This window comes from Phyllobates terribilis, unplaced genomic scaffold, assembly GCF_046119375.1.
Source record: "Phyllobates terribilis strain yellow unplaced genomic scaffold, ASM4611937v1 Scaffold_8__6_contigs__length_399053987, whole genome shotgun sequence".
Taxonomy (NCBI): Eukaryota; Metazoa; Chordata; class Amphibia; order Anura; family Dendrobatidae; genus Phyllobates; species Phyllobates terribilis.
This window is the reverse complement of record NW_027362768.1, coordinates 212,918,146-212,938,819: the sequence shown is the minus strand read 5'-3', so window position 1 is coordinate 212,938,819 and position 20,674 is coordinate 212,918,146. Positions and strand designations below refer to the sequence as shown.

The 20,674-nt window shown below is 44.4% G+C and overlaps 1 protein-coding gene across 1 annotated transcript in view; it reads left to right on the top strand.

Moving 5' to 3' along the window:
• The first annotated feature begins 245 nt into the window (after positions 1-245).
• Positions 246-20,674, top strand: part of RASD2 (RASD family member 2) — a 202,272-nt gene continuing 181,843 nt past the window's right edge. The window contains exon 1 of the mRNA XM_073644066.1: positions 246-692. The gene's annotated coding sequence lies outside the window, so the exon portion shown is untranslated. The remainder of the gene's footprint in view (positions 693-20,674) is intronic.

Below are 20,674 nucleotides of genomic sequence, written 5' to 3'. Positions count from 1 at the left end.
CACCTGAACTTTTACACAGTGTAAAGACCCCTTAGACCAGGGGGTCGGAGGATTTTTTGCACAGTATATACATATGCTGTTAGATTTTTTGTAATGTGAGATTTTTCAGTGAATTTTCTGCTTTATGTAGATACAGTCATGCTGCGTAGCCTATTGCTTACCAAGAACACAGATGCGCACTTGCTTGTATATATGTCGTAGACTGAGATCAGCCATCCTGTGATTGGTGATCTTCATGGAGAGAGGTGGGGCAGGGATGCTGAGACAATCTACTCTCAGTTGCTGAAGATCCAAACACTGGATTCTTCTAATCTGCTCTGTGCTGTCATCTGGATGCCTGAATCTTCGTGTATTCAAGAGAAAAGACAAAAAAAATACCAGCAATAGAAACATTATCTGAAAAACTGTTCTGAGCCTTCTGACTGATGCCAGGAGATGCACAAATGTCATGCTTGTATTATCAGCCTCTTGTAAAAGTGAAACACAGCAAAGTATTGATTAGTAGCCCATAGTGAGTGCTGTCAGAGCCTGGAGGTCTTCTGAGGGCTGCACTATATGGATTGGAAATAACCAGTTTCTGGGGACTCCTTTTAGGTCCTAGGATTTGGAGAGAGACAAACAGAATTGTTATTTTGCAGTCCAGGAGGATTTCCAGGCAGAGCTGTTCTAACAGTCCCTGCAACCTGACCAAGGTAAGATTTAGCAGATGTTGTATTGCTCCTATTCCTATAGGGCTAAGTTCACATAAGCATATAGAAAAATTGCCTGTTTTTCAAAGAATTCAGTTTATATATCATTCTTTTTATATATCAGTAGTTATTAAACTGTAAAAGACCAAATAGAGTTTCCTATGCTAAAGAATTCCATTGTATCCATAAAAAAATTGAATGCTATATGGTTGATTCGCATGAGATCCGATTTTTCTTATGCACCCATAAAATTAAACACATGAGACTCATCTTAAATATGTACATAGACTAATGCGTGCTGCAATTTTTTTTCACGGTCATTCGGTCTGGGAAATAAAATGGTCTTTTCATGAGTCCCATTGAATAACAATGTTCCCAGTGCTGTCAGTTTTTCCCAGAAAGTACTCAGACCAAAAATAGGATCTTGTGAACTTAGCCTTATAGGAAATTGCAGCTGACATTATTTATGCATCTCACCTGACTATCAATAATATGTACATTACTGCACATGACGGGTCTAGGAAAACTAAGCTACAAAGGCATTGCCATTCTGTCCTATGAAGCTGGACATCAACATCACAATTCTTCATCTAATGCCATCAATAACAATGATTGCTAGTTTGTAATATCCAAATGATTGAAATATTGTCATTTAATCATACAATTTTCAATAATCAGTAGGCATCCATACCACTTTTCTAGGTTTTCTAGATACATTTCCCCAGTGCTGTAACCCAAAATGACTATCTCAAATATTTTCCCTTATAGCAAAATATCATTTGTGTATTTGTGTCCATAAGAACAGGTCCAATAATTCCCCTCTATGACTGATCAGAATACTCAACTCATAGGAAAAAAAACTGTATTTAATCACCCATTAAAGATTGTAACAATGCAACTTTTATCATATAATTTCTATTATACAAATATTTTCAAGTAATAGTATTGATGAAATGATAATACATTTTATTAGATACTATTTATTAGATATTGGATACTAATTATATAGCATTTAAGAAATATATGCTTGACACAATCTAAATCCCAACTCTGTCAGATCAATCTCATTTTTCCAGACTGCCAAAATTACATTTCCATAAAAGCATATTTGTATTAATATGTCTAATAACCATAATGTCTCTTTAAATGAAACTGCTCAAATATATTTGGGACTCTCAGAATATTTATGGGTCAAGCAATGTTATCAAACAGAGATACCATTGTGTGTATGAACTATGAAAAAATACAAGAGCGAAATGGGGTCTAATCCAATTAATAATTGGTACAGAAGTATTAAAAACTGCTCACCTAGTAGGGTTGTGTTGGACACAACACCTATAAAGCCTGGACTCCAGATGCTGCAGCTTCCTATGGATATGTCAGAGATAGATGCTGGGGAAGGAAATTGTTTCTGCGCTCTCTAGAGTCACAACAAACCATTAGTATGGATAAAAATGTACGTTTATTGTCTACACGTTTCAGAGTCCACTGACTCCTTCCTCAGGAGAACCATTCATAGCCATAGGTGTTGGCTAGTGTCGCTGTACAGTGGTAGTGGTAGGAGCAGCATAGTAAAGAGTTAAGATGGGGCAGGTAAGAAGTTATAGTTGGCAGTCAACAGGCAGGCAGAAAAATTATATGGCTGATTTAGTCATCAGCATGAAATTCTACACTGATCCATGCCTGATTCATTTTGCCAAAACTTAGGTTTCCCACGCTATGGTCGAACAAATCCATCAACCGCACTGAATACCCTCCTTGACATGACAGCAGAGGCTGGACACGACTTAACTCCCATACCAAACTGTGCCTGTTCTTGCCACTGGTCCAATTTGTTCACCAAGAAATCTATGGGATCAAGGCTCGGGATATCTTCCCGACAAAGGACACAGTTTAGGTACGACTGAACCTGGCTGTTCAGACTATTGAGCTTGTTTTCTGAAGTGCATCAGTTTGTTGCAATAGCAGAACAAACCTTTAGGTCCCCAACAGACCCAAGATGGTACTGAACAGGTGAAAATTGGTGTTCTTCCTGCATCTTCTTTTGCATGTTGGTGAGTGTCTTATCCTGGAAAAATATTAACGAGATTACATTGCTGATTCCACATGTGTTCCTGTTGCAAATCTTATTGCCTCGTCAAAGAGCTTAAATAGACAACACACATCACTCATTAGCTGCCAATATAGGACCTCAAAGAAGCCCACTGCAGCATGATGTTATCATCACAGCTTTATGCTGTTTGTCCAAACACTACAATATATCCAGCTGGGTGTAATATTGTAATCCAGGTAGTGTTCTGGCAGCCTGATGTTTTTGCTAAGCCAGAAGGTTGGGCTTTGCCATGTAAGACTTAATGAAATTGGCTGAAAATTATCTGGCTATAGCCACCACCTTTTTAATGTGCGTATACTTGTGAATAGTGTTGAGCCACCCCCGTAGTGTTCGAGTTCGGTTCGGTTCGTCGAACACCCGTGTGTTCGCCGAACTGTTCGTCGAACTGTTCGTCGAACACCTTCGAACACCGTTAAAACCAATGGCAGGCAAACAAAAACACATAGAAACACATAGAAAACACCTTCAAGGGTGTCCAAAAGCTGACAAACTGCTCAGAAGACACAACTAACACATGGAAAAGTGACAAGTACATATAGTCATGCGAAAAGAAAAGAGGTGGAGGAGTAAAAGGAGGGGGAGACACAGATATAGGCATGTCATGCCCTTCTAAAATCCAAAAAGTGAGAAGCCGAGACGGCCAGTCCGCTCCTGCCCGTGCCACCTCCGTGTCGCCGGGTTTGTGCCAGAGCCGCGGTGAACCCTGACGGCCAGCCCCCCTCTCCCAATACTGGTGCCTGTCCGCTGGTGGGTCGAGAGAGCCCCCCTGTGGTGGAGGCAGCTCTAAGCTTTTTAATTTAAATTGTCCCTCTAATTTAAATGAATACACTTTAAATCCATTTACAAGGATCTATTGGAGGGCAAGTCTCATGCCAGCAGCCGCGTAATTCCAGCTCCAGTAGCGTCCACTAAAGCTGCTGCAGTTAAAAAGCTTTTATAAGGATCGAGCTCGGCTGTCCACCGCAAGGCATCCTAGTGCCAGTCCCAGCCCCTATGCCTTGGGGTGCCTCCTGATGCTCTTCACTAAGTATCCCGTGGTCCCGAAGCATTTCCTTTGAAAAAATTAAGTGTCCAAACTACAGGTGGTGTAGCTTGCTTAACAGCCGGGATAATCCGCTGACTAGCAGACACTGCTACTAGGCACAAAGTATTTCCTGGGCTGGATGCAGTTAAAAATTTGTAAGTAGATACTCTCGTTGGATGCTGAGAAAGCATTCCATAGAGTCTCCTGGCACGCCATATATGATTCTCTTAAAAAGCTTGGGGTAGGGGTCTAGGGGACCCTTTTATAGCCAAAATCACGGCCCTGTATCACAATACGTCACCTAGGCTGAAGATAAATGGAACTGTAGCACCGAGGGCTCGGTTGCTACAGACGTATTGCACCTCACCCAGAGGTGTGATATCTCACTCTCAGATAAGGATGGAGTGTGGATCAGGACCCGACACCTGCATGCATTACACCACATTGCCGTGGGGCAGGGCGACCAATATGCCCCTGAGATGGGCACGACAGTCCCTGTCCCTGGCTGGAGTGGGGGGAGGGAACACTGAGGAAGGGGAACCCTGCAGTGCAGGAGCAGGGAGGAAGCAGTTCCTGGGTGCATTGAGAAGGGAGTATAAAAGGTGGGCACCATCTTAGTTCAGTGCAGAGAAGTCTGAGCAGAAGTGGCAGGGAGCAGGGGCTCTGCATGAGCTCTGCTCTGGAGGCGGGCCTAGTAACAGAGGCCCAGGCCTGCAAGAGGGAGAAGGAAGGAAGAGGAGCGGAGAAGGCTCCAGGAACGAGGAATGAAGGGATCCCAGGGGTGCGGACGGGCGAGTCGCCACCGCACGCCCGAATCCACCTGCGTGGAGGGGTCAGGCCAAAGGGGGAGACCGGTCCCCGAACTAGTGGAGGCAGGAAACGACCCTCAGCTAGAAACCGGAGGCTCTGACATTTTATGTGGCGCAGCCCCTTGCTCCACCCGCTAGGAAGGCACCACATAGGGTCAGGGAAACTGGCGCCAAGTTTACCAAGAGGAGGCCCGAGGCAGCCGGACAGAAGTGTTGGTAAGAAAGGCCAGACAAAGGACACACAAAGGGGGTCCTGTGAAGCGCTCCAAAGTTATCTGGGAGTTGTCTGAGCCCCTCACCTGGTGAGCACAGTACGACGTGGGCAGCCGTTACCTGCAGACGTGGTCTGGATAATAAGAACTGTGAGTAAAGGCCCTGAACTGCATCACTGACTCCGTGTCGTTACTGCTGCTGCCCTGCACCATCACCCCCATCCTCTGCATACACTGCCCTGAGGCTATACTCCTCCCGTGGGGAGTTATGCTACGCTCTGCTGCACCCACAACACCAGCCTTAGCGGTCTGCCCTGTAGCGGCGGTTCACTCTGACCGCAATCCACGGGTGGCGTAGTCAGACATTTAAACATCAAAACCACATAAATAGTTCCGACACTGGTTTGACCGCCCTGAGCCACGGAACCGGATCGCCGCCACGAAGACTACAACCACCAGCATCCACCAAAAAGGGTCCGGCTCCGGGTGTCCCAAGGCCCAGGGGGTGCGTCAGAACATTTTCATCACCTTTCACAATCACCAATGGGACAAGGCAGGGATGTCCTCTGTCCCCTCTCTTATACATCCTAGTGACGGAGCACCTGCTCTCATCAATTCGCCATAACCCCAATATTAGGTGGATTGAGGTGGGAGGCACCGAGTACAAGTGCTCTCTATTTGCTGATGATGTCCTAGTATATATCACTCAATCACATATATCCATCCCTGCTGTTATGGCTGAAATAGATCACTTTGTTACATGGTAAAATTTTAAAATCAATGCAGCGAAGTCTGAGGCCCTCGATGTCTCCCTCCCTAAATCCATATAGGATTCCATCCAGTCCAACTTTCCCTTTGCCTGGCCCTCACAGGGTATCAAATACTTAGGAATTCCTATTCATAGAGACCTCTCCCATCTATGTTATCTTAATTTTGGGCCCTTTATTGAACAATTCCATACAGACCATGGTTGGCAAGTTAGAACTGTAAGATTCACTACGTGAACCACTGGTGTTTTGTGGAAAAGCACATGTACACCGCGTTCCAAATTATTATGCAAAAAGTGTTTAGGAGTGATAAGGGAAGAATTTGTTTGTTTGTCAGTTAAACTCATTGATGGTGATGTGTGTCAGGGCTCTTTATATCACTGTAAGCAATTGCAGACACCTGTGCTAATTAGTTTGGCAGGTGTGTCCAATGAAAGGCAAGACTACTTAAGAAGGCTCTCTCACATTATTAAGCAGCCTACATTTTCTGCCAAAATGGGAAAGAAAAAGGATGTGTCGGCTGCTGAGAAGCAACAAATTGTGGAGTGTTTAGGTCAAGGCATGACTACAATCAACATTGTGCGATGATCAGGATGAAGTGTCTTGGCAATCAAGAAGTATGTAGCTGATTCACAGTACACACGTGTGCGTGCTGATAAGGGCAAATTGAGGACTCTTTCCTACAGGCAATTACGTCAGGTTGAAACAGCAGCGGCAAAAAAGCCTTGTCATAGCAGCAGACAAGATTTTGAAGCTGCTTGTGCCTCCAACGTCCCCCGAACAACAAGATGCAGGGTCCTTCAGAGGTTTGCAGCTGTGCATATGCCATCCTGTCGACCTCCTCTATCCACTTCACACAAGCAGAAACGGCTCCAGTGGGCCAAACATTACATGAAGACTGATTTCAAAACTGTTTTGTTCACGGATGAGTGCCGTGCAGCGCTCGATGGTCCAGATGAATGGAGTGGAGGATGGCTGGTTGATGGACACCCCACGCAAACACGGCTACAGCGCCAACAAGGAGGAGGTGGAGTAATGTTTTGGGCTGGAATCATGGGGAGAGAGATTGTCGGCCCCTTTAGGATCCCTGAAGGCGCTAAAGATGAACTCCATAATGTATGTGGATTTTCTCAAACAGCACTTCCTGCCATGGTTCAAGAAGAAGAACCGTGTATTTCACAGCAAGATCATTTTTCTGCATGATAATGCACCATCTCATGCTGCACATAAAACATCTGCATCTCTGGCTGATATGGGCATAAAAGGGGACAAACTTATGGTGTGACCCCCATGCTCCCCTGACCTCTACCCCATTCAGAACCTTTGGAGCATCATTAAAAGGAGTGTCTATGATGGCGGGAGGCAGTTCACATCTAAGCAACAGCTCTGGGAGGGTATTCTGTCCTCATGCAAAACAATTGAAGCAGAAACCATCCAAAACCTGACAAATTCAATGGACGAGAGAGTTCAGAAGCTCCTTTCGAACAAGGGGTCCTATGTGAAAATGTAACATCACCTAGAATAAAGTTTTGAGTTGAAAACTGTTTGATTTCAGTTTCTAACAACCTGCTAATGCTTATAATTTCAAAAATGACCATTTTTTTGGTCTTTATTAAAATGAAAAGGTTGATCGAAAAGTTTGGGGGATCTAAGAGTGTGGCAACCCAGTAGTCATGATTACTTCGAATTCTGACAATATGAGGGTCATGCTGCAGGTAGTGCAGCAAGAAGGCACTTATGTGTCTTGCGCATCTCGGAGCCCCAAAATTATTTTCCGGGCTAGATGCAGCTAAAAATTATTTTTAATTTTAAATCTGGTGAAGCTTATTATAGATGGCCTAATAGGATCAGTGCTGCACACTGCTACAAAGCCCAAATTATTTTCCAGTCAAGATACAGATAAACATGATTAGTAATTTGAAAGCTTAAAACGGTTGGTAGGGTGATTTTAACCAATCATCAAGCTTTTACTCTCCCCAGGATGACACAGGGGTAGAAAAGTCGTTTCGGATCCATGATTTGTTCATCTTTATGAACGTGAGTCTGTCTACATTATCAGTGGAGAGCCGCGTGCGCTTATCTGTCAGCACACCACCAGCAGCGCTGAACACACGTTCAGACAGAACGCTGGCTGCGGGGCATGACAAGATCTCCAAGGCGTAAGTGGCTAGCTCCGGCCATTTATCCAGATTGGAAGCCCAAAAAGAGCAAGGGTCCAGTGACACAGTCGTGGCTTCAATGTTTACTTGGAGATACTCCTGTACCATCGTCTCTAGGCGTTGACTATGTGTCAGACTTCTTGTCTCCTGTGGCCTTGCAAAGGATGGGCTAAAAAAGTGGTGAAATGATTCCGCAAAATTGATGTTACCAGCAGATACTGTGGTTCTGTTACGGTTTGAGTGCTGAACACTTGACGGTCCCACGGTTGGCAAGTTGGAACTGTGAGATTCACTACGTGCACCACTGGTATTTTGTGGAAAAGCACATGTAAGATTCTGCAACAGTCTCTGCTGATACTCCTGCATGCGTGCATCCCTTTCTATGGCAGGAATAATTTCTGCAAATTTACTTTTGTACCGGGGATCTAACAGTGTGGCAACCCAGTAGTCAGGATTATTTCTAATTCTCACAATTCGAGGGTCATGTTGCAGGTAGTGCAGCAAGAAGGCACTCATGTGTGTTGCGCATCCAGGAGCACCAAGTCCCTGTTGTGTTGGTGGCGAGGTAGCAATCATGCTTCCTTCCTCTGTCCTCTCCCCCCAACCTCGCACAACAGAAATGTGATCAAGGTCTCCCTCATCTGATGAGTCTTCCATCAGTTCGTCCTCCACTTCTTCCTGGGCTCCTGCACCTTCCTCACTAGTTTGGCTGCTACCATGCGCCCTGGTAAAATCATCTCCCCCACCCTCACATGCCTGCCGCCTTGGTGCTGCCGACCGTCTGGACCTTGCAGATGTTAGCCCTTCCGCATACAACTCCTCCTCCTCTACTTCCTCCACCTCCTCTTGTGCCACCACCTGACTCCGAATTCTGTTTAACATGTGCTCCAGCATGTAAATCACCGGAATAGTCATGCTGATAATGGCATCGTCAGCACTAAACATCTTCGTCGCCATTTCAAAACTGTGCAGAAGGGTGCATAGGTCCCTGATCTGAGACCACTCCTCCAGCGTGATTTGCCCCACCTCTGAATCTCGTTGGCCCAGGCTATACGTCAGAACGTATTGCACCAGGGCTTGTCGGTGCTGCCACAGTCGCTGCAACATGTGCAGAGTTGAATTCCACCGGGTAGGCACATCGCATTTTAGCCGGTGAAGTGGCAGGCCCAACGACTTCTGTAGAGATGTAAGTCGCTGAGCTGCGGGATGCGAACGGCGGAAGTGAGCACACAGCGACCGTGCCCTCTGCAGAAGGCCATCTAGTCTGGGATAGTGGGCTAAAAATTGCTGGACAACCAGGTTCAACACGTGAGCCATACAAGGCACGTGTGTGACATTGCCCCGGCGAAGGGCCGCACCCAGGTTTGCAGCATTGTCGCACACGGCCTTCCCTGGTTTCAGGTCCAGTGGAGACAACCATTCATGAAATTGGTTCTCCAGAGCTGACCACAACTCCTCAGCTGTGTGACTCACATTTCCCAGACATTTCAATGTAAAAACCGCCTGATGACGTTGAGCCCTACTGCCAGCATAGTAAGGAGGTGTGCAGGATCCCTTCTGCGCAGTTAGAAAGCTTGTGGCATGACCAGACAGGCTTTGGGTGCAGGTGGAAGACCGAGAGGAGGTTGAGGAGGCAGAAGCAGTGGAGGAAAAATGACATAAAGAGGATTGACGCACAACTCGTGGGGACGGCAAGACTTGGACAGCAGCCCCTTGTCCTGCTGTCACCATAGTTACCCAGTGCCCAGTCAGCGACATGTAACGCCCCTGTCCATGCCTACTCGTCCAAGTGTCTGTGGTGAAATGCACCCTGTCACACACAGAGTTTCTCAAAGAAGCGGTGATGTTGTGTGCGACATGCTGGTGGAGCGCAGGCACACCTTTCTTTGAGAAGTAGTGCCGACTGGGCATCTGGTACTGGGGCACTGCGACGGACATAAGGTCTCGAAAATCCTCTGTGTCCACCAGGCGGAAAGGCAGCATTTCTGTAGCCAAGAGCTTGCAGATGGTGAAATTCAACCTCTTAGCTTTCTCATGGCTAGGAGGAAATGGTCTTTAACTTGTCCACATCTGAGGGACCGAGGGCTGGCTATGGTGCTTAGACGGGGTTGATAAGGGTGTCCCCGGCAAACTGACGGTCTGTGAGGAAGATGCAGGTGGACATGTTAGGTTGCCTTGATCCAAAGGTGGTGCTATCGATGTCGGACAGCGCTCAAGACCAGCTGGTGTTACCACCTCCAAAGAAAATGATGACCTGCCAATCACGCTGGCTGTTGCGGGTAAAGAGGTGGCAGGTCTGCGCCCCAAAACAGGTGTGACTGCTGTCCCCCCAGTCACAGAGGATGAAGAGGCCGCGGATGCACAAGATATGGCAGACGGTGGTTGGCCCGGCCGGCTAGACCGCATTGTAGCACACTGAGCTTCCCACTGCAACTTATGCTTCATGTCCATATGCCGATTCATGCATGAAGTACTCAAACTATGTATTTTTTGGCCTCTACTTAGCTTTTGCTGACAAATGTTACAGATAACACGAGTTGGGTCATCTTTATCGATCTGAAAAAATGCCCAGGCTATGCAAGGCTTAGCACCCATGCGACCTGAAGAGCCACCACGACTTGTGGTGAGAGGCAGAGTTGTGTTTGAGGATGCAGTTGTTGACGTGCTTCCAGTACTACGTCTCTGTCCAGGAAGGCGCAACCTGACCTCGTCGTCACTAGCATCTTCCTCCACCTCCTCTGCTGACCTCATCTCTTGGCTGACTGTGGGTTGACAGTAAGTGGGATCTCCGACCTCATCATCATCACCCTGTGCGTTATCACACCCGTCGTCCTCAGAGCCAACCTGTTCCTGCCCTGACAAAAAACTAAAGTTGTCGCTCCAATCAGGTATTTGAGTCTTATCATCGTCTTCCTCATTGTCTCCACCAACAGGAGTTACAGTTTGGGAATGAGGGTCTACATTATGGTCAGAACCTTCTGCGTCTGGTCCTGGATCCGACTCATAAAGATTCTGGGCATCAGTGCAGATCATTTCCTCGTCTGGATTCACAGAAGCGCTGGAGTCGACCTCTGATTCCCAGGCTATAGTATGAGTAAACAACTCTGCAGACTCAACCATCTGTTCTACCTCATACTCAGACGGGCAGCTGGAGATTTGGGAGCTGTGAGGAAGCAAGTGCGATTTGGGTGACACCTTTGAGGACTGGAGTATTTGTGATGTTGAAGTTGATGTGGAGGAGAGCCTACTTAAAGGAGCACTTGATATCCGTTGAAGCACCTGCTGTTTTTGTGCCTCATCTGGAATTTGTAGCGATTGGCGTGGCCGTAAGAAAGGGATCTTATCACATTGTCCGCTAAAAGAAGTAGACATTTTAGTTTGGCTGGAAGATGGTCTTTCTTCTGCACCTACCCCACGGACACAACATTTTTCCCCTTTCCAACACGCCTATTCCCCTTTCCACCAGCAGCAGGCCTTTTTCCACTCATTTTGGTGGTTAACTAATTCACAACTCTGGAGTTGTTTGCACAAAAAAACAATGGATGGTAACCGAGCAGAGCTGAGTGGCCAAACTGTGGTATTAGGCCAAAACTATTGGCTGGGTTAGATGCAGAAAAAAATTATTTTTAATTTGCAACCTGATGGAGGTCAGTATAGATGGACTAATAGACCAAGTCCCACACACCGCTAGAAGCCCAAATATTTTTTCAGAGCTAGATGCAGAAAATTTTTTTATTCAATTTGCAACCTGATGGAGGTCAGTATAGATGGACTAATAGACCAAGTCCCACACACTGCTAGAAGCCCAAATATTTTTTCACAGCTAGATGCAGAAAAAAATTATTTTTAATTTGCAACCTGATGGAGGTCAGTATAGATGGACTAATAGACCAAGTCCCACACACTGCTAGAAGCCCAAAAATTTTTTCAGAGCTAGATGCAGAAAAAAATTATTTTTAATTTGCAACCTGATGGAGGTCAGTATAGATGGACTAATAGACCAAGTCCCACACACTGCTAGAAGCCCAAATATTTTTTCAGAGCTAGATGCAGAAAAAAATTATTTTTAATTTGCAACCTGATGGAGGTCAGTATAGATGGACTAATAGAACAAGTCCCACACGCTGCTAGAAGCCCAAATATTTTTTCAGAGATAAATGAAGAAAAAAATTATTTTTAATTTGCAACCTGATGGAGGTCAGTATAGATGGACTAATAGACCAAGTCCCACACACTGCTAGAAGCCCAAATATTTTTTCAGAGCTAGATGCAGAAAAAAATTATTTTTAATTTGCAACCTGATGGAGGTCAGTATAGATGGACTAATAGAACAAGTCCCACACGCTGCTAGAAGCCCAAATATTTTTTCAGAGATAAATGAAGAAAAAAATTATTTTTAATTTGCAACCTGATGGAGGTCAGTATAGATGGACTAATAGACCAAGTCCCACACACTGCTAGAAGCCCAAATATTTTTTCAGAGCTAGATGCAGAAAAAAATTATTTTTAATTTGCAACCTGATGGAGGTCAGTATAGATGGACTAATAGACCAAGTCCCACACACCGCTAGAAGCCCAAATATTTTTTCAGAGCTAGATGCAGAAAAAAATTAAATTCAATTTGCAACCTGCTGGAGGTCAGTATAGAAGGACTAATAGAACAAGTCCCACACACTGCTAGAAGCCCAAATATTTTTTCAGAGCTAAATGAAGAAAAAAATTATTTTTAATTTGCAACCTGATGGAGGTCAGTATAGATGGACTAATAGACCAAGTCCCACACACTGCTAGAAGCCCAAATATTTTTTCAGAGCTAGATGCAGAAAAAAATTATTTTTAATTTGCAACCTGATGGAGGTCAGTATAGATGGACTAATAGACCAAGTCCCACACACCGCTAGAAGCCCAAATATTTTTTCAGAGCTAGATGCAGAAAATTTTTTTATTCAATTTGCAACCTGATGGAGGTCAGTATAGATGGACTAATAGACCAAGTCCCACACACTGCTAGAAGCCCAAATATTTTTTCAGAGCTAGATGCAGAAAAAAATTATTTTTAATTTGCAACCTGATGGAGGTCAGTATAGATGGACTAATAGACCAAGTCCCACACACTGCTAGAAGCCCAAATATTTTTTCAGAGCTAGATGCAGAAAAAAATTATTTTTAATTTGCAACCTGATGGAGGTCAGTATAGATGGACTAATAGAACAAGTCCCACACGCTGCTAGAAGCCCAAATATTTTTTCAGAGATAAATGAAGAAAAAAATTATTTTTAATTTGCAACCTGATGGAGGTCAGTATAGATGGACTAATAGACCAAGTCCCACACACTGCTAGAAGCCCAAATATTTTTTCAGAGCTAGATGCAGAAAAAAATTATTTTTAATTTGCAACCTGATGGAGGTCAGTATAGATGGACTAATAGACCAAGTCCCACACACCGCTAGAAGCCCAAATATTTTTTCAGAGCTAGATGCAGAAAAAAATTATATTCAATTTGCAACCTGCTGGAGGTCAGTATAGAAGGACTAATAGAACAAGTCCCACACACTGCTAGAAGCCCAAATATTTTTTCAGAGCTAAATGAAGAAAAAAATTATTTTTAATTTGCAACCTGATGGAGGTCAGTATAGATGGACTAATAGACCAAGTCCCACACACTGCTAGAAGCCCAAATATTTTTTCAGAGCTAGATGCAGAAAAAAATTATATTCAGTTTGCAACCTGATGGAGGTCAGTATAGATGGACTAATAGAATGATGCTATGCCCAAAAGATTTTACTTCACTAGGTGCAGTAAAAAAATTGGTATTCTATACACAGGTGGTATATCTTGCAACACAGATAGGCTACTCCACTGACTAACACACTCTGCAATAGGCCAAAAAGGATTAGCTTTGCTAGATTCAGCCAAATGCTGTGAAAAAAACTTGCACAGCACTGGCACAGACCTGCCTGGCAAAAACTGATAGGAACTGATGTAACCTAGTCCTGGAAAGGACTCCAATTACAATTAGTCTTTACTCCCACAATCTATCTATTTAAGAGCACAGACCTGCCTGATAAAAGTCGTAGGAAATGCTGTAACCTAGTCCTTAAAAGGACTGCAATCACAACTATTCCCTACTCCCAAGCTATCTGTATATTTGTGCGAAAATTGGCTTGAAATTAACAAGGTATAGCGCACACAGCAACAGCGGTGCCGTCTAACACGCAGCTGCAGCAGTGAGAAAATGGTGGCGACGGGGAAAATGGCTTGGTCTTATAGGGCAAGGACATGTGACATACACTGCCAATCACACATGCCCTTGCTTGTGTGAAAAAAAGCACTTCGCTCCGTGTGTGCGCTGCTGATAGGCTGACAGATTGCACCTCCCCACTGCAAATGCGGGAAAGAGAAAAAAAATGGAGATCTTCATTGTTCCTGCAGAGATCCATCCCCTGCCCCTCCCCCCGCCCCGCTGTACACTCAAACTGCGTATTAACATTAATTTTCATCATTACTGAGAAAAAATCCAGTTATGATTTTGGTGCACGAACAGTTATCGAACATAACCTCGAACAGCCGAATTTTTCTCAAATTGTTCGTGTTCGCCGATCGGCTCGAACACCGCCCAAAACAGCTCGAATTTGAGATTGGCGAACAGTTCGAGTAGAACAACGCTCATCTCTACTTGTGAATGAAATTTGAAACTGTTAAATTGAGGATGTGAGCCATGCATGGAACATGGGTAATTTTGTCTGACCATATGGCAGCCAGAATATTCTGGATAATGTTATGGTAATTCCAAGTTGCATTTCAAAGGGAGCAAACCAGTGGATGAGTTGCCTCTTGATGCACAGCAGCAAGTCTTCCACCTTGTGACTTTTCTCTCCAGGCTTTCAAACTGCAAAACTGTGTGGAATCAACAATGTACGTTTTTCTTCTTGGGAAAGGTCAAAGAAAAGCTCTTCAAGTGTGTTTCAGTACATTAAAGGTGGGTTGGAAAAGTATACAGTGGGTACGGAAAGTATTCAGACACATTTAAATTTTTCACTCTGTTTCATTGCAGCCATTTGGTATTTCTAAAATGTTAATTTTTTTTATCATTAAAGTACACTCTGCACCCCATCTTGACTGAAAAAAAAACAGAAATGTAGAAATTTTTGCAAATTTATTAAAAAAGAAAAACTGAAATATCACATGGTCATAAGTATTCAGACCCTTTGCTCAGACACTCAGATTTAAGTCACATGCTGTTCATTTACTTGTGATCCTCCTTGAGATGGTTTTACTGCTTCATTGGAGTCCAGCTGTGTTTAATTAAACTGATAGGACTTGATTAGGAAAGGCACACACCTGTCTATATCAGACCTCACAGCTCACAGTGCATGACAGACCAAATGAGAATCATGAGCTCAAAGGAACTGCCCAAGGAGCTCTGAGACAGAATTGTGGCAAGGCACAAAAGGTTACAAAAGAATTTCTGCATTACTCAAGGTTCCAAAGAACACAGTAGCCTCCATGATCCTTAAGTGGAAGAAGTTTGGGATCACCAGAAGTCTTCCTAGACCTGGCCGCCCAGCCAAACTGAGCAATCGTGGGCAAAGAGTCTTGGTGAGAGAAGTAAAAAAGAACCCCAAGATCACTGTGGCTGAGCTCCAGAGATGCAGTAGGGAGATGGGAGAAAGTCCCACAAAGTCGACTATCACTGCAGCCCTCCACCAGTTGGGCCTTTATGGCAGAGTGGCCCAACGGAAGCCTCTCCTCAGTGCAAGACATATGAAAGACCCCATAGAGTTTGCTCAAAAACACATGAAGGACTCACAGACTATGAGAAATAAGATTCTCTGGTCTGATGAGACGAAGATAGAACTTTTTAGGTGATAATTCTAAGTGGTATGTGTGGAGAAAACCAAGCACTGCTCATCACCTGCCCAATACAATCCAAACAGGGAAACATGGTGGTGGCAGCATCATGCTATGGGGGTGTTTTTCAGCTGCAGGGACAGGAAGATTGGTTGCAATTGAAGGAAACATGAATGCGGCCAAGTACAGAGATATCCTGGATGAAAACCTCTTCCAGAGTGCTCTGGTCCTCAGTCCTGGCCGAAGGTTCACCTTCCAACAAGACAATGACCCTAAGCACACAGCTAAAATAACAGGAGTGGCTTCGGAACAACTCTGTGACCATTCTTGACTGGCCCAGCCAGAGCCCTGACCTAAACCCAATTGAGCATCTCAGGAGAGACCTGAAAATGGCTATCCACCAACGTTCACCATCCAACCTGATGGAACTGGAGAGGATCTGCAAGGAAGAATGGCTGTACTAGCTCAAAAGGGTGCTTCTACTCAATACTGAGCAAAGGGCCGGAATACTTATGACCATGTGATATTTCAGTTTTTCTTTTTTAATAAATTTGCAAAAAAATTCTACATTTTTTTTTTCAGTCAAGATGGGGTGCAGCGTGTACTTTAATGAAAAAAAATGAACTTTTTAGGATTTACCAAATGGCTGCAATGAAGCAAAGAGTGAAAAATTTAAAGGGGTCTGAATACTTTCTGTACCCACTGTATGCAGTGCTCACCTAAAGGTGGTTGTTCTAAGCCATGCACAACACTGGATCCATACTGGGCTGCTGCTGCAATGACCGCAGGCACACAATGCTGGATGCACAGAGCTAGATCATATAGGGAAAAGAGAGGAAAAAGTGGTATCATCCAGACAGTACCGGGAGGGGACAAGGCAGATCCAGGTGGAATGAAAATTTTTATCGAACTATGTGTTTAAACTATGGTCCTTCCCCTTCATCAGGTGTATACAGGCAAGAGATCACCCTTAACCTTTAGAAAGGCAAGTGGTAACGTCGCAATATAAAAAAAATCAAGCAATTAGTTGCCTACAAATACAAAAGCCATAAATTATTCTAACTATAAATTAGGAAGATGTATTTCCTATCTCGCCAAGTAACATATAAAGGAAAATGAAAAAAATACTTGTATAAAAAATTCAAATTTATGAAACATCTGCATAATATATCTCAGTAAAAGACTTTTTAAGAGAGAAATGTTAAAACAGGTATCACCAGAATGAATTATCCCAAGTCCCAAGACAAATATATATACACTGCTCAAAAAAATAAAGGGAACACCCAAATAACACATCCTAGATCTGAATGAATGAAATATTCTCATTGAATACTTTGTTCTGTACAAAGTTGAATGTGCTGACAACAAAATCACACAAAAATCATCAATGGAAATCAAATTTATTAACCAATGGAGGCCTGTATCTGGAGTCACCCCCAAAATTAAAGTGGAAAAACACACTACAGGCTGATCCAACCTTGATGTAATGTCCTTAAAACAAGTCAAAATGAGGCTCAGTATTGAGTGTGGCCTCCACGTGCCTGTATGACCTCCCTACAATGCCTGGGCATGAACCTGATGAGGTTGCGGATGGTCTAATGTGGGATCTCCTCCCAGACCTGGACTAAAGCATCCGCCAACTCCTGGACAGTTTGTGGTGCAACGTGACGTTGGTGTATGGCGAGAGACATAATGTCCCAGATGTGCTCAATCGGATTCAGGTCTGGGGAACGGGTGGGCCAGTCCATAGCTTCAATGCCTTCATCTTGCAGGACCTGCTGACACACTCCAGCCACATGAAGTCTGGCATTGTCCAGCATTAAGAGGAACCCAGGGCCAACCGCACCAGCATATGGTCTCACAAGGGGTCTGAGGACCTCATCTCGGTACCTAATGGCAGTCAGGCTACCTCTGGCGAGCACATGAAGGGCTGTGTGGCCCTCCAAAGAAATGCCACCCCACACCATTACTGACCCACTGCCAAACCGGTTATGCTGAAGGATGTTGCAGGCAGCAGATGACTCTCCACGGCGTCTCCAGACTCTGTCACGTCTGTCACATGTGCTCAGTGTGAACCTGCTTTCATCTGTGAAGAGCACAGGGCGCCAGTGGCTACTTTGCCAATCCTGGTATTCTGTGGCAAATGCCAAGCGTCCTGCACGGTGTTGGGCTGTGAGCACCACCCCCATCTGTGGACGTCGAGCCCTCATACCACCCTCATGGAGTCGGTTTCTAACCATTTGTGCAGACACATGCACATTTGTGGCCTGCTGGAGATCCTTTTGCAGGGCTCTGGCAGTACTCCTCCTGTTCCTCCTTGCACAGAGGCGGAGGTAGCAGTCCTGCTGCTGGGTTGTTGCCCTCCTACAGTCTCCTCCACGTCTCCTGGTGTACTGGCCTATTTCCTGGTATCCATTCCAGCTGTTAGAACCCTCCTGCTTGTTTTTTCCATCTTGTGTTTTGCGGTCACGTGACCATCTGCCTTTATATTCAATCTCCGCCCTTTTGGCTGTGCTGGACTTCAGTGTTTGACTGTTTCTCTAGCCAAGTGCTTCTGTGCCTTTCTCTGTCAGTTCGCTTGGTCCTTCTGGGACCTCTAGTACCTTTTTGTCAGTCTGTTCGCTAGGAACAGGCAGCCGGCTACATCATAGGGATTCAGCTTAGTCTTACTGTAGGGACAGCTTTCCCCTATCTTTCCTTAGTTCATGTTGCAGATCATACCAGTAAGTCCAGCCCAAAAAACTAAAAGGAAAGAAGTTTGAGGATCAGTATAGTTTCCGTCCAGGATTTGGCTCAATGCCTGCAGGGATTGTCTCTGGAGGTGGCCGAGCTTCAGAAACACGTGAGTAGCTGTTCTGGAGTGCATTTTGTCGAACCCAAAGTAGGACTGCCTGATATTTTTTATGGTAAACAGCAAGATTTTTTTTCCTTTAAAAATGCTTGTTTGTTATATTTTCGTTTGAGACCAAGGTCCTCTGGGAATGAATCACAGTGCATTGGTTTTATTATGTCACTTTTGCGCAATGAACCACAGGGGTGGGCCTTTTCTCTCCAACCTAACGATCCGTGTTTAAGGCCTGTTGAAGAATTTTTTTCTGCTATGGGGCTATTATATGACGATCCTGATCGAATCTCATCTGCTGAGGCAGAACTCAGGCGTTTGAATCAGGGGTCAGGTGATGTTGAAAATTATTGCACACACTTTAGAAGATGGGCCTCAGAAGTTAAATGGAATGATCCTGTGCTGAAATGTTTATTTCTTGCTGGTCTGAGTAAAAGGGTTAAGGATCTGCTAATTGCATTCCCTGCACCTGAGACTCTGCAGGATGCCATGCAATTAGCTGTTTGTGTGGACAGGAGGCAGAGGTGCAGGCTGAATGAGGTAAAGACTCCTGTAATGTCAGTTCCTAGTCCCCAGAAAATCTGCTCAGACGGCGGAGAACCGATGGAGGTTGAGGCGATGTCTCTCCGCTCTCAGGAAAGAGACTGGAGGTTCGCCGAGGGATTGTGTCTTTATTGTGGTAAAGCTGACCATTTGATTAAGTATTGTGAGCTTCATTTAAGTAAAGAAAAAAAAAAGGTCAGTTACGCCCGTATAGCTTGTTTACGCTCTGCAGGAGTATTTCTTTCTGGGAGTACTACTTTGCAGGGAGACTTGATTGAATTTCAGGTATTTGTGGATTGTGGTTCAACACTTAATGTGATTGATAAAGTGTTTTTGGAAAACCTTAAATTGAAATCCAAACCTTTGTCATCTCCTATTTCTGTGATTGCAATTGATAACACTCCCTTGAAATGTATTACTCACAAGGTTGCTGCATTTCCCCTCACCATCAATGGAGTTCACAAAGAAATTTTGGACTTGGTTGCTTTAGATAATTTGCTCTCTCCGGTTGTTCTAGGATTGCCTTGGTTAAAACTGCACAATCCTTTACTGGTCTGGTCTACTAATGTGATTAAGTCTTGGAGTCCGAAGTGCTATGATAAATGTTGTAATGGTCGCATTGCGGCTGTGGAAAAAGGGGAATTACCTGTGCCTATTCAGGATTTTCGGAGTTTTTTTTCGGAGGAGGAGTCGCAAGTTTTACCTCCTCATAGGGATTATGATTGCGCCATTGAGTTTGTTCCGGGAGCTACTCTTCCCAAGAGTCGCTTGTTTAATCTGACTATCCCTGAAAGAAAGGCCTTGGAGGAATACATACAGACTAGCCTGGCTGCTGGTCACATTCGACCTTCTAAGTCGCCTGTGGCAGTTGGATTTTTCTTTGTTAAAAAAAAGGACGGGGGTTTACGTCCATGTCTGGATTATCGTGACATTAATTAGATTACCGTATGCAATTTCTACCCATTGCCATTAACTCCTGACTTGTTTAACCAGTTAGTGGGGGCCAAGTGGTTCTCTAAAATTGATCTCCGGAGGGCATACAATTTGTTCCTAGTGAAGGAGGGTGATGAATGGAAAACTGCTTTTAACACTCCGGTAGGTCATTTTGAGAATCTGGTGATGCCTTTTGGTCTTACCAATGCACCTGCATTTTTTCAGAACCTTATTAATGACATCCTGAGACCTTTGATTGGTAAGAATGTGGTTGTGTATTTGGATGACATTTTGATTTATTCACCATATCTAGAGTCCCATTGGCAGAGTGTACGTGAAATTTTGCAGTTATTGAGTGATAATTCACTTTTTGCTAAGCTGGAGAAATGGGAGTTCGCTATGCAGAAAATTAGTTTTTTGGGCTACATTGTCTCCAGCGTGGGATTTGAGATGGACCCTGTGAAGGTTCAGGCTGTGCAAGAATGGCCTAGGCCTATTGGTTTGAAATCTATACAGAGATTTTTGGGTTTTGCCAATTATTACAGGAAATTCATTAAGAATTTTTCTGTAATCGTTAAACCTCTAACCGATCTCACCAGGAAAGGTGCTAATATGGCCCAGTGGACTACTGAGGCCATTGAAGCATTTGAGTATCTCAAAGAGAGGTTCAGTTCTGCCCCTATCCTTATGAGGCAGCCTGATGAGCCTTGGTCGAGGTCGATGCTTCATCG